The 13,206-nt window shown below is 47.0% G+C and overlaps 1 protein-coding gene across 7 annotated transcripts in view; it reads right to left on the bottom strand.

Annotated features, from left to right (window-relative positions):
• MED12 (mediator complex subunit 12) overlaps positions 1-13,206 on the bottom strand; it is a 956,599-nt gene that overhangs the window by 147,952 nt on the left and 795,441 nt on the right. The gene's annotated exons all lie outside the window — the stretch shown is intronic.

Consider the following 13,206-nt stretch of genomic DNA (forward strand, 5'->3'; position numbering starts at 1 on the left):
TCATCATGTAGAAAGAGCCTAAGCTGGTAATACATGCTTCAGCTAACCAGAGATAGAGTTAATAATTCAGATTGTCAAGAGAACACCAAGCCAACAACAAATCCTGACACCAAGTAACAAGGTGGACTCTATGATATCACTGTGGCTACAATAATCCCGCTTATAATGCAACCACTGCGTCATTTACAAAATTGAGTAACTAACTGGTCAGCAGAGAAACTGTGCACAAGAAATGTCGGCAATAAATTCTCAGATGATGCAGCCTCTCAAACTATGTACACAGAATCTCCGAAACTTGGAGAACATTGAAAATAAAAGTTCCACAAACACAAGCATTTACTTATTGGTAGAAAATGTTACACATCAGTCCAACAGAGGCAGATGACAATGTTATTTAATTTCTTCAGGACGTTCAAGAGATCCCTTTCATCTGCTGGTCCAGAGGAGAGAAATATAAACTGCACACACCACTCATATGTTCTTGAGTGAGAGGAGCTTCCAGTCTCCGTGTCTGCTCCCTTCTCTTTTAAAATGGACTGATGTACGAAAATGGCAGGCAGGCTTGAGGAGTATCCTGTTGCTGGCAACACGTCGCTCTAGTTCTCAACCTTGTGCTGGCAGAGAGATGCTAGGGTGGATGTGAAGGATAATGTTACTTACCCAGCAAGCTTCTGTTCTTGGCAGGTAGAGCTGCAGATTCACATGCTTTGCATACTCCTGCCATCTAGTGTTGGATCCGGATGTTTGCAAGCTATTTTTGTTCGAAGAAGTCTTTCCAGTCATGAGGTAAGGGGACTCCTCCTTTCAGTGATAGTGAACATGGGCATCGACTCCATTGTTAGATTGTTTTCCCGCAGAGGGTGAGAAGGGAGTTAGTAAATGTAGAATAGAGATGTCCATGCATATGTATGTAAACTAAGAACTGCAACAACTACAGGAGACCGGGAGGCGGGTGGCGCATGTGAATCTACAGCTCTACATGCCAACAGATGCTTACTGGGTAAGTAACATCCGTTTGATGCATGTGAGCTGTAGATCACATGCTTTGCATAGACTATACAGCATTATACTCCCAAAGCGGTGGCTAGCCTGCAGTTGTTGTAGTTGTTTAAATCAGTTTTTAAGTACTGCCTGGCCTACATTAGCTTGTTGCCTCGCTAACAAATCTACACAATCGCTTTTGGTGAATGTGTGCGGTGTAGACCATGTTGCTGCCTTAGAGATGTCAGCTAGGGGAATATTCCCTAAGAAGGCCATAGTAGCCCCTATTTTGCGAGTGGAATGCGCTCTAGGAGGTATTAGCTACGTTCTTTTTGATTTCCCATTTTGCTTTACATTTCACGATCCAACTTGGAATGCCTGATTTAGATATGGGATTGTTAATATGTGGCGGAGAAAAATCAACAAAAAGATGCTTTGTTTTACAAAACTCCTTTGTTCTTTCCATGGAATATAGTAGAGCTCTTCTAACATCAAGTGTATGTAGAGCTCGTTCTGCTACAGAATCAGGTTGAGGAAAAACACAGGTAAATCAACTGACTGATTGATATGAAAGGCAGAAACTAATTTAGGAAGAAATTTAGAATTTGTTCGAAGAACCACTCTGTCTTTATGAATCTGAAAGAAGGGCTCTTGTAAAGTTAATGCCTGGAGTTCATTAACTCTCCTTAGTGAAGTTATTGCTATGAGGAAAGCAACTTTCCATGAGAGGAAATGTAACTAACCTTTGTCTATTGGTTCAAATGGTGGACCCATCAGCATTGTAAGGACTATGTTTAAGTTCCACAATGGTGCAGGTGGGACTCTTGGTGGTATCATTCTTTTTAATCCTTCCATAAAGGCTTTAATCACTGGTACCGTGAATAGAGATAAGTGTTGTCTGTTTTGTAAGTATACAGCTACTGCTGCTAGATATAAGCGAATGGATGTGTAGGCTAGTCCAGATTGCTGTAAATGTAACAGGTAACAGATGATGATCTGTATGGAAGCATCGAGAGGATTGATACGTTATTGTTACAATAGATAAACCGTTTCCATTTTGCTGCATAACATGCCCTAGTAGTAGGTTTTCTAGCCTCTTTTAGGATATTCATACAGTCTGGTGGTAATTGTAAATAACCAAACTATGACCTCAGGAATCAGATCGCCAAGTTGAGTTCTTTGGAATTTGGATGCCTGATTTCTCCATGGCTCTGAATGAGGAGATTGGAGGTGAGATACAGCTTTTGGTGTGGAACTACTGACAGCTTGAGCAGGGTGGTGAACCAGTGTTGACGTGCCCATGTGGGAGCTATGAGAATCAGTGTGAAGGATGTTTGCCTGAGCTTCCGAACTACCAGCGGAATGAGTGGGAGAGGCGCAAAAGCGTAAGCAAACATCCCTGACCCAGGGATGTGGAATTCCTATAGCCCGACGTCCAGGACATTATGTTTGGGTTCAAGGGCAACAAGTTTACATGTGTATTTTGTTCTTGGGACAAGTAGGCCCAAACCCCTACAGCACAAACTCTTTGCCTGCCAGTTTACAATACTATATTACAGATCAGGGAAGGACATTGCCTGTAGTTGAGATAATATTTGTGTCCATGTGGTAATGCTGTTCAAACTTGCATTCATGGTTCATTAATGCAAAGCCTTTATTATTAAGGTGAGCGCTGTAAGTAAATTATGTAAGCTCTGACTGCACTACTGACAGTGGTTCCACTATAAATATGTGTACACAAATTTTCAAAGTTTAGCAATATTAGGCTAAGTATAATGTTCCCAGAATGCTCTCTGATTAGATGCAAATATTGGCAGAAGCTTGATAGCAAGATTATTGATTCTTTGCTTGCAAAATAAAATGTTCACAAAAAGATTCAAGTAGGAAAAAAAACATTTCGCTAAGCTACTGTAAAATTTTAGGTACCATTTCTTTGCAGCATCATTTCGTAAAATGTGTTGATGTATGCTACTATTTTCCAAAAATATTCCTACTTGAAAATCAGTGTAACCAGTTTCAATAAGATTATGGGAAACAAAAATAAACAATCATTGGCAAAGCCAGGAGGTCTGACATTAGTGGTCAGCATTTTGATTTGATCAATGCGTGACTTGTTTTGGCATGGGTTTTGTAATACCTTTTTGGTGTGGGACCTACCTGGCCTTCATCATTATAACCAACATTGGCAAAAGCAAAGATTGTTTTTGGAAACAAAAAGCACACATTGCCACAGTAGTTCATGGCACTGAGCAGAATTACGTTGTTTGATGATATGCTCCTTGTGAAAGAGCAGAATGCTGTCACTCACAGTGAAGCCAGCCCAGAGACAGAAGATTAATCAAGATAAACGGTCATTGTTAACGCCACACCTAATTATTAAAGAAAGTCTCAAAAGTGCACCCACAGTCTATGTCCTAGCATTAAGTGCAGATTTACTGCTTTCAGGAAATTACAAGAATTTAAAGAAGTAGGCCAAGAATGAATATGCTACTTACCAGTATGCATCTGTTCTTGGCATGTAGGGCTGCTGACATTCATATCTGTGCATAGATCGCCGCCTAGTGTTGGGTCCGGATGTTTGCACGTTGTTGTCCTGGAAGAGTCTTCGAAGTATCCTTGGATAGGTGACTCCTCCCCTGGACTACAGTGCGCATGGGCATCCTCTCCATCCTCAGATTGTTTTTCGCCATTGTGGCAGTGATGGAGTAGATACAGAAAGTGATGACCATGCTTACAGTAATTCTGAGAGCTGCAGCTGCTACAGGCGCCGGGGAGGAGGGAGGGCGATATGAATGTCAGCAGCCCTACATGCCAAGAACAGATGCATACTGGTAAGTAGCATATTCAGTTCGAGGCATGTGGGCTGCTGAATTCATATCTGTGCATAGAATATACAGCAGTGCCCTCTTATTAGCGGCGGCTACCAGTGCCAGCTGCAGCGGTCTGAAAAAGAGTTTTGAGAACAGCCTGTCCTACAGCTGCCTGCTGTTTTGATTGCACATCTACACAATAGTGTTTGGTAAATGTATGTGTAGTGGACCAGGTGGCTGCTCTACATGTCATGCAAAGGAATGTTTTCTAGGAAAGCCATGGAGGCCCCTAACTTACGTGTTGAGTGGGCTCGTGGGGGAATCGTTAAAGTGCGTTTAGCCTTTTGATAGCAAATTTGAATACACTTAACGATCCATCTGGCTATACCTGCTTTGGAGATAGCGTTACCTTTGTGGTGTGGGGCAAAGGCAACGAAAAGTTGATTTGTTTTCCTAAAGGGTTTGGTCCTGTCGATATAATACATGAGGGCCCTTTTTACATCTAGTGTATGGAGTGCCCTTTCTGCGACAGTTTGTGGGTTTTGAAAGAAAACAGGCAGTTCAATAGTTTGATTCATGTGGAACTGCGATACCACCTTGGGCATGAATTTGGGGTTGGTACGTAGTACGACCCTGTTGGCGTGAACCTGTATGAATGGCTCTTGGACGGTTAGTGCCTGGAGTTCACTAACTCTTCGTCAAGAAGTTATCGCTACTAGGAAAGCTACTTTCCAGGTAAGGAATTGAATCTCGCATGAGTGTAGAGGTTCAAAGGGTGGACCCATCAGGCGTGTGAGGACCAAGTTGAGGTTCCACATTGGGGCTGGTGGGTGGCTAGGTGGAATGACTCGTTTGAGTCCTTCCAAGAATGCTTTGATGGCAGGCACTCTGAATAGAGAGAGGTGCTGCCTGGTTTGTAGATAGGCTGATATTGCGGTCAAATGGACACGTATAGAGGTGTACGCCAGATTGCATCGGTATAGGTGTAATAGGTAACAAATAATGTTTTGGATGGATGCGTCTAGCGGGTTAATGTCATTATTATTGCAATAAATGACGAACCTCTTCCATTTGGCTGCATAGCAAGCTCTGGTAGTGGGTCTCCTGGCCTCCTTAATGATGTCCATACAGTCAGGTGGCAGGTTTAGGTAGCCAAACTCTAGGACTTCAGGAGCCAGATTGCCAGGTTCAGCTGTTGCGGATCTGGGTGCTGAATCTCTCCATGGTTCTGCGTCAAATGCTCAGGTTTGACCCGCAGCCTTTGATGCGGCACCACGGAACGTTTGAGAAAGGTGGTGTACCACGGCTGGCGTGCCCACGTTGGAGCAACCAGGACGAGTGTCAGTGAGTGTTGTCTGAGTTTGCGTGCCACCAGCGGTATCAGTGGCGCTGGGGGAAAAGCGTACGCAAATCTGCCGGACCAGTTCATCCATATCGCATTGCCCTGCGACTGCGGATGTGGGAACCTGGCGGCAAAGCTTTGGCATTTTACGTTTTCGCTTGTCGCGAATAGGTCTATCTCTGGATGACCCCACTGCTGGAAGTACGGTTGGAGTACTGATGGGTGTAACTCCCACTCGTGCATCTGGTGGCTGTGTCTGCTGAGCAGATCCGCCATCTGGTTGTCCTTGCCGGGGAGGTGTTCTGCCATGAGGAACATGTTCCTCTGAATGGCCCACTTCCACATGCTCTGAGCCAGATGAGACAACTGTGGAGAGTGTGTTCCTCCCTGCTTCTGTATGTAGTACATGGCAGTCATGTTGTCCGTCCGGATCAACACGACTTTGTTGCACAAGTGTACTTTGAATGCTTTCATAGCGAGGAAGATTGCCATCAGCTCTAGAAGGTTGATGTGCATCTTCTTTTGTTGTTGCGTCCATAGTCCCTGCACTGTGTAATGGAGTACATGAGCTCCCCATCCCTGGAGAGACGCGTCCGCCGTCAGTATTATCTGTGGGACAGGCTCTTGGAACGGTCGGCCCTTGCAAAGGTTTTGTGGATTCCACCAATGCAGAGAGTTGTATGCCCGACCGCTCACCAACACTAGGTCTTTCAACTGTCCTTGAGCCTGATTCCACTGACGTGCTAGGCACTCCTGAAGCGGGCGCATATGTAGTCTCGCGTGTGGGACTATGAAGATGCAGGAGGCCATCATGCCTATCAACTGCATGAACACTCGCGCGGGCAGGGAGTGTTGTGGTTTGAACTTGGAAATCAGCATTTGCATGCTGTTGATTCTCACTAAAGTTGGCTGAGCTGTGGCCGCCAGAGTGTCTATAGTCGCACCTAGGTACTGTTGTACGTGTGCGGGCTGGAGATGGGATTTTGGGTAATTTAGTGAGAACCCCAGACTGTGAAGGAGGTGAATGGTGCGGGACATGTGGCTGGCACATTGCTGGGCTGACTTCGCTTGAACGAGCCAGTCGTCCAGGTAAGGGTAGACGTGTATGTGCTGCCTCCGTAGATGTGCCGCCACAGTAGCTAGGCACTTTGTAAACACCCTGGGTGCTGTTGTCACGCCGAAGGGAAGGACTTTGAATTGGTAGTGCTGCCCTTGAACAGTGAACCTGAGGTATTTTTTGTGTGAGGGGTGAATGGGTATGTGGAAATACGCATCCTTGAGGTCCAGTGTGGCCAGAAAGTCTCCCTGCTTGAGCAGCGGGAGGACTTGCTGTAGAGTGAGCATGTGAAAATGCTCGGAAAGAATGTATCGGTTTAGGGGTCTCAGGTCTAATATAGGTCTGAGTGACCCGTCCTTTATCGGTATTAAAAAGTACAGGGAGTACACCCCCGTACCCTGCTCGTGGACGGGTACGACCTCTATTGCGCCTTTTAGAAGCATACTTTGCACCTCCTGCTGTAAGAGCGTTAAGTGCTCTGAGGACATAGGACGGTTTTTTGGAGGTATTGTGGGTGGAGTGGAGGTTAGTTCTAGACAGTAACCGTATTTGACAATATCTTTGACCCACCTGTCTGTGGTGATGGAGTTCCACGTGGACAGGAACCTTTGTAGCCTTCCCCCGACAGGTGTTATGTGGTCGGGAGGAAGGGAGAGGGCGTCACTGCTTGTTCTTGGGGGAGGACCTGGTGTTGCCGTAGCCGCGTCCTCTGCCCTTTGTACTGGAGCCACGATATCCACCCCGGGTGTTTTTATCGTAGGTGGTTTGTGTATTGCCCTTGTTGTATGTTTGCTGTGACCCCTGTCCTCTACCTGCTCCTCTATTTCCGGGGCGACGAAAGGAGCCGCTCCGAAAGGACTGAGTCTGGAGAGCCCCCATGGACTTTGCAGTGTCCGTGTCCTTTTTTATTTTCTCTAGGGTGGCGTCAACCTCCGGCCCGAATAGATAGTCGGGGTTGACAGGCTGGTTGAGTATGTTATTTTGCACCTCAGGTTTGAATCCGGAGATTCGCAACCAGGCATGTCGTCGCAACATGACGCTAGTGTTTATGGCCCTGGCAGCTGTGTCTGCGGCATCCAGCGCACACTTGATGGATGCGTTTGTGAGGAGCTGTCCCTCCCTGATGAGGATCTCTGCACCTTCTCTGAATTGGTCAGGGAGATGTTGGATTAGCTGCTCTAATGTGTCGTAGTGCGCTCTATCGTAGCGAGCGAGGAGCGCTTGAGTATTGGCAATGCGCCATATGTTAGCTGCCTGTGCGGCAACCCGTTTGCCAGAGGTCTCTAACACCTTGGACTCTTTGTCCGGGGGAGGAGCGTCACCTGTTGTTTGCGAGTGTGCCCTCTTGCGAGCATTCGCAACGACAATGGAATCCAGAGGTAATTGGCCTCTAATGTAAGTAGGGTCCCCAGGCGCTGATCTGTATTTTTTGTCGATCCTGGGGTTTATCACTCTTGCCCTGGTGGGTTCCTTGAAGATGTCCTTCGCTGGTTTGAGGACCCCCTTTAACATGGGCAGAGTCTTTATATTTCTTTGAGGTTGCGAAAGTGTCCATAAGAAAGTCGTCCTCGACGGTGTCAGAGTGAAGTTGCACTCCATGATTGGCCGCAGCACGTTCAATGAGAGCGTTGAACGCTGCAGTATCCTCTGTGGGAGATGTTTTTGCTCCATAGAGTTGCGGGTCCTGTGCATCCATAGGTGCACTTGGGTCCACAGGGTCATCCCAAGCTTGATCCGGGTCCTGTTGGCCGTCAGGGTCCATGTCTCCGGGGTAGGGGACTTGGTCACCCATGTAGTCCTCTAACGCATCCGTGTCGGAGTGTGCTGGAGAGAAGGATTGTGGATCCTGGTAGGGTGAGTGGAAAGGTTCGTAAAGAACTGGTTCCGAAGCCACAGGCAGCTTTCTTTTTAGTGGGATCCGGAAGGATTCTAAAGCTGGCTCAGAAGTTATTTTCCTTTTGTGGATAATCATCCTGCCGGTGTCGGCGTCGATGATATGGGATGGAGACGTCTCCGCAGAGCGTTCGGCTGGCGTGATCGTGGTATGGGTGACCCGTGTCCTGATTTGGAACAGTTTTGGGGCCGTGGATGGTGGCAGGCCAAAGGTAATGTTGGCTGGTGCCGAAGAGGCTGCTGGAGCTTTTATTGGCTCGGAGCCCGACATGTCCTGGAGGACCGTCTTCTTTTTGGTGCTTTGCTCAGCAACGGGCCGCATCTGGAGCGCCCTCGATTCTTTTGCGCCGACCGGTTCTGTAGAGGAGGCCGTGGACTTTTTCGGCGCCGGTGGGTCATCGAGTCGAGGGGTGGGAATGGCCGTCGACGTCTTCGATGAGTGTGGCTTTGGTGTTGCCGTCGAAGCGGTGCGAGGCGCAGCAGGCAGTTTGACCTTTGGGGTCGGAGTCGATTGCGTCGGTGCCGGGAGCTGAGCAGGTTTGGTGGCACCGAAGGCCTTTTTCCGTACGCCGACTCCGACGTCGGCCGCTTCAAGTGCGGCACCGAAGTCTCGTTTGGTGCGCTCGGTGCCGACGTGTTTTGCTGGCGTCGAAGGTGTGGAGGGCCTCGATCCGACCAGCGCCACTTTCGGTTTCGGTTTCAATTGAATCAATACAGCTTTTGGTTTCGGTTTCGAAGAAGGGAAACCAGCCGTTTTGGGCGGTAATGGCTGCCGCTGAATGTCCGAGGCCGGGCCCGAGGGCGGGGCCGAAGAACTGCGGGATAGGTTTTGGGTAAGGCCCGAAGGCGATCCCTCGACCAGAGCCATAGACTGTTGCACTGGGCTTTCCTCAGTCTGAACGGGTAGGCCTTGCTCGTCACCGGAGCTACTCTCTTCGGCCCCTAAGGCCTCATTGTAGTCTCCTACCTCGGTGTCGTCTTCATCTTTACGAAAGAGTGTTTCGTCGACGTCTTCCGATCCGGAGTTATGTTCGGAAGCGGGACTGGAGGGTAGGTTCTCCACTTCTTCGATATCTTCGGTCTCGGCGTTGAAGATGTCGGCTGGGGCCGGTGCCGCTTGCTGCGCCTCGAGTCTCGCCGCTCGTCGATTCCGTAGAGTCTTCTTGGATCGAAATCGGGCACAGGCCATGCATGTAGATTCGTCATGATCCGGTGAAAGGCATTTGTTGCACACCGGATGGACGTCGATGTGGGGATATTTCGCATTGCATACCGGACACCGCTTGAATGGTGTCCTCGATTCCATCGTCGATGTCGGGTCGATGGTCGTGTAAGATGCGAAAAAGTTGGTTTTGGACGTTAGTAAACTAACAAAGATACTATCGATACCGATCGGGAACAGTACCGACGCGAACTAGAGGCCTTTTGGCCTGAAAAGAGTTTTTCCTAACTTGAGTCAAGATAAGCACATCCGAACCCAATGGCGGAAAAAAACAATCTGAGGATGGAGAGGATGCCCATGCGCACTGTAGTCCAGGGGAGGAGTCACCTATCCAAGGATACTTCGAAGACTCTTCCAGGACAACAACGTGCAAACATCCGGACCCAACACTAGGCGGCGATCTATGCACAGATATGAATTCAGCAGCCCACATGCCTCGAACACAGTACTCCTAAAAAATATTCATGAACCTCATTTTAGCATGAGCAAATGTGCATGTGTAGATTTTCTCATGCAAAAATCTGAGTGTTTGCAAGTTCACTTTCACTAACCCCTTTGTTCCCCAGCCCTGGAAGAGGTTTTAGGTCTGCCATTGTTAGGCATACATTTCCAACCTTTCTCAGTATGGCAAAAGATTAGAGAAGAGTTGGTGAAAACCCTTAAAACATGTAATGTAGTAGGTTTACACTGACTCAAAAGGGCATTCCAACCATGGAGCTATTGCTTATCACTATCTTCAGCCCCAGTAGGTATATCTGCGGGAACGTGGCAACGAAAGGGAATTGCTAGTGTTCAAACTCTGGTATGAGCCCAGGCATAATCAGAGAGGCTAGATCAGAGCTCTCATATAATGAGATTGCTACCATAATTTTCTGCTGCATTACATGCCACAAAACGGGACAAGTGGATTTTGTTACAAGACAAGTAGATTTATGAAGCAACTTGCCCCATGGACAAGCAGATATTTTATTAAACTCCACACCCCTGCTGACCAGTTCCTCCGTGGGTCATTGCCTTTGGAGAGCGAGTGTGAGAACCTGGAGGCAAAGCTTGAGCACAGTGCATTCTGCTTTGTGGCGAACATGTCTATGTGAGGAAATCCCCATTCTTGAAAGTATGGGAGGAGAACATTAGGATGAAGTTCCCACTCATGTATTTGCTGCTTCTGTCTGCTGAGGTGGTCTGCAGTCTGATTGTTTATTCCTGGAAGATGCTCTGCCAGGAGATGCATTTTGTGGTGTATAGCCCATTTTCAAATGACTTGTGCTATGGGTGACAGTTGGAGAGAGTGTGCCCCTCCCCCTGTTTTTTTATGTAGTACATAGCTGTCATGTTGTCCATGCAGACTAGGACAGCTTTGCCTATGAGGTGAGTTTGAGAGGCTCTGAGCACTAGAAACACTGCTAGTAGCTCTAGGTAATTTATATGGAGACTTTTGAGCTTTAGGCACCACAACCCTTGGATTTTGTGATTGAGTAAGTGAGCACCCCAACCAGTGGACGATGCGTCTGCTGTTAGCCCTGTCTGTGGAACAGGCTCGATGAAGGGCAGCCCTTTGGATACATATTGTGGGTTCCACCACTGCAGAGCCTGGCCTGTGCTGGGGTGGACAAAGACCCCGAGGACGTCCCCCCGGTGACTGTGACCTTGAATCCGGCACCCAAGGACCCACCTCGACGCTCTTGACAACGCCTGCAGCCTCAGAACCAGGGACCCCCCCCCCAACCGCGATCAACAGAGGGTAAGATTTCCCGCCACTAAAAGGCACCCCTGCACCCGTGGTGGTCACACCTGAAGAATCTTCGTCCCCGAGCTTGCAGACTTTTTTTTCGTTTTTGAGCTTCTCTATTGCAATCCATTGAGCGCCCAACGGCTCAAAAGCACCCTGCACCCAGCCGCCCAAGTTACCCTGGCAGTGCAATCTCTACTGCACTTCCCCATTTGCCCTGAGCAAGTGACCAGGAACCCAGCTCCCACAGCCGCGTGGCCTGCTAGCCAGCAGCCACCAACCAGGGGCCCCCTGCCTCCCATAGGATAACATTGGGCCTAACTCACTCTGCACCAGACTGCCCCTGTGCTGCTGAGGGTGTAACACCTGTACTGACCTGACCCTGGGAGACCCCTGAGTCTATGCCCAGAACCTTAACTCAGCCAGTCGAGTACTTACCCAAATGCCGATAACTCACTTTTCTTCCATAGGGCAACATTGACTGGTTTCACTTGGAAATTCTTTTAAGTGTGGAGTTTCTAAACTTTAAAATATTCACCTAAAACCAACTGAGTAACGAAATCGAAAATACTCACCTGCTATTAGGAGAGATCCCAGTGCTGCATCTTGGTGCCCAGCACTGACCCTGAAAAGTAATTACAACCGTACTTACCGCTAACTCAATTTTCTCCCATAGGAAACCATTGACTTTTCCTGTGAAATTTCTTCCAAGTGTCGATTTTTGCAAACTACAAATATTCTTTAAAAATCGTGCCAACTGTGAAAAAGTAATTACTTACCTGTTTTAGATAGATGTCCCAGTACTGAGCCTAGGAGCCCAGCACTGGATTACAAAAGTAACGAGAACATACTTTACCTGCAACTTGAATTTCCCTCCATAGGATAACATTGCCTGGTTTTTGCTGAAAATTTTTCGAAGTGTCGATTTTGCAAACTTACAAATATTTATTAAAAATAGCCTGTATAACCTAAACGCATTCTCTCAACTGCTTACAGGTGGTACACTAGTGCTGGATCCAGGATCCAACACTGAGCTAGAAAAAGTAACAATAACCCTACTTACCTGCTAAGTGAATTTCCTTCCATAGGATAACATTGGTGATTTCATTAGAAAAAGTTTGTCAACTTTTAAAATACCAAAATAATGCTTAAAAATCACTACAGTAACTAAATAGTATTTACTCACCTGTTTCGAGGAACTGTCCCAGGACTGAATCTAGGATCCAGTCCTGGAGTTAGAAAAGTAATCCTAAAAGTAATCAATTGCATTTAACTTGAAATTCCCATTGAGCTCAATGTATTATTGTGTTTGGAATTGTGTTGCCTATTGCAAAAAACTGTAACTATTGCATTTAAAAGTAATTTGCCATTGCAAAGTATTTAACTAAAGCATCTCATTCTGAGAAAGTATATTTTGATACCTACTGTTGGTTCTAAAATAAAACAACCATATATTTTTATATACAAACCATTGGCCTAGAGTTCAGTTCTTGAGCGTGTGAGACCATTTGCTGACTGAGTGTGTACAACAAATGCTTTACACTGTCCTCTGATACTGCCTTACTGCTCGCCAAGCTACCACTTTAAAGAGTAAGGTTATATCTAACTTTAGCCTCTGCTAAACCTCTGGGGACTGTGGAGACTGTGCACACTGTACCTATTTGGGAACAGTATATACAGAGCCACTTTCCTACACCGCTATAAAGAGGACCACGTTGTAAGTTGATTATAAATACATTATTATTATAATAAAAGCGGGTGGGTCCTGCGATGTCTTGGGTGCAATAGGGGAAGATCACTAACGAAAATAGTGCTCACCAACTCAAAGCACACCGTGTAACAACTAAAGTAAAAGGGCCAAAGCTCATGGGAGGTTGCAAATGAAGACAAGGTGGTACTAAGGAGGGACTAATATGCCTATGTACGAATCAGAAGCCAGCATTTACTCAGGGCAATGACATAAGCCAATGAAAAATATGGGCGACGAGTGGGCAGGGCTTCAAGTGCATACTCTAATAGAGCATGCTGGAGAGGAGTGCATGCGCTGCCCAGATTCGACCTAAAAAGAAAAGGAGTTTCTGGGAGCTGATATGTCACTCATGCTCAGATGTACAAGGTGCCATTTCCTTGCTTTTAAGAGGCTATGAAATTACTGGCCTGAAAAAGGTATGG

Source organism: Triturus cristatus, chromosome 5_2, assembly GCF_964204655.1.
Source record: "Triturus cristatus chromosome 5_2, aTriCri1.1, whole genome shotgun sequence".
In the NCBI taxonomy this organism is placed as follows: domain Eukaryota; kingdom Metazoa; phylum Chordata; class Amphibia; order Caudata; family Salamandridae; genus Triturus; species Triturus cristatus.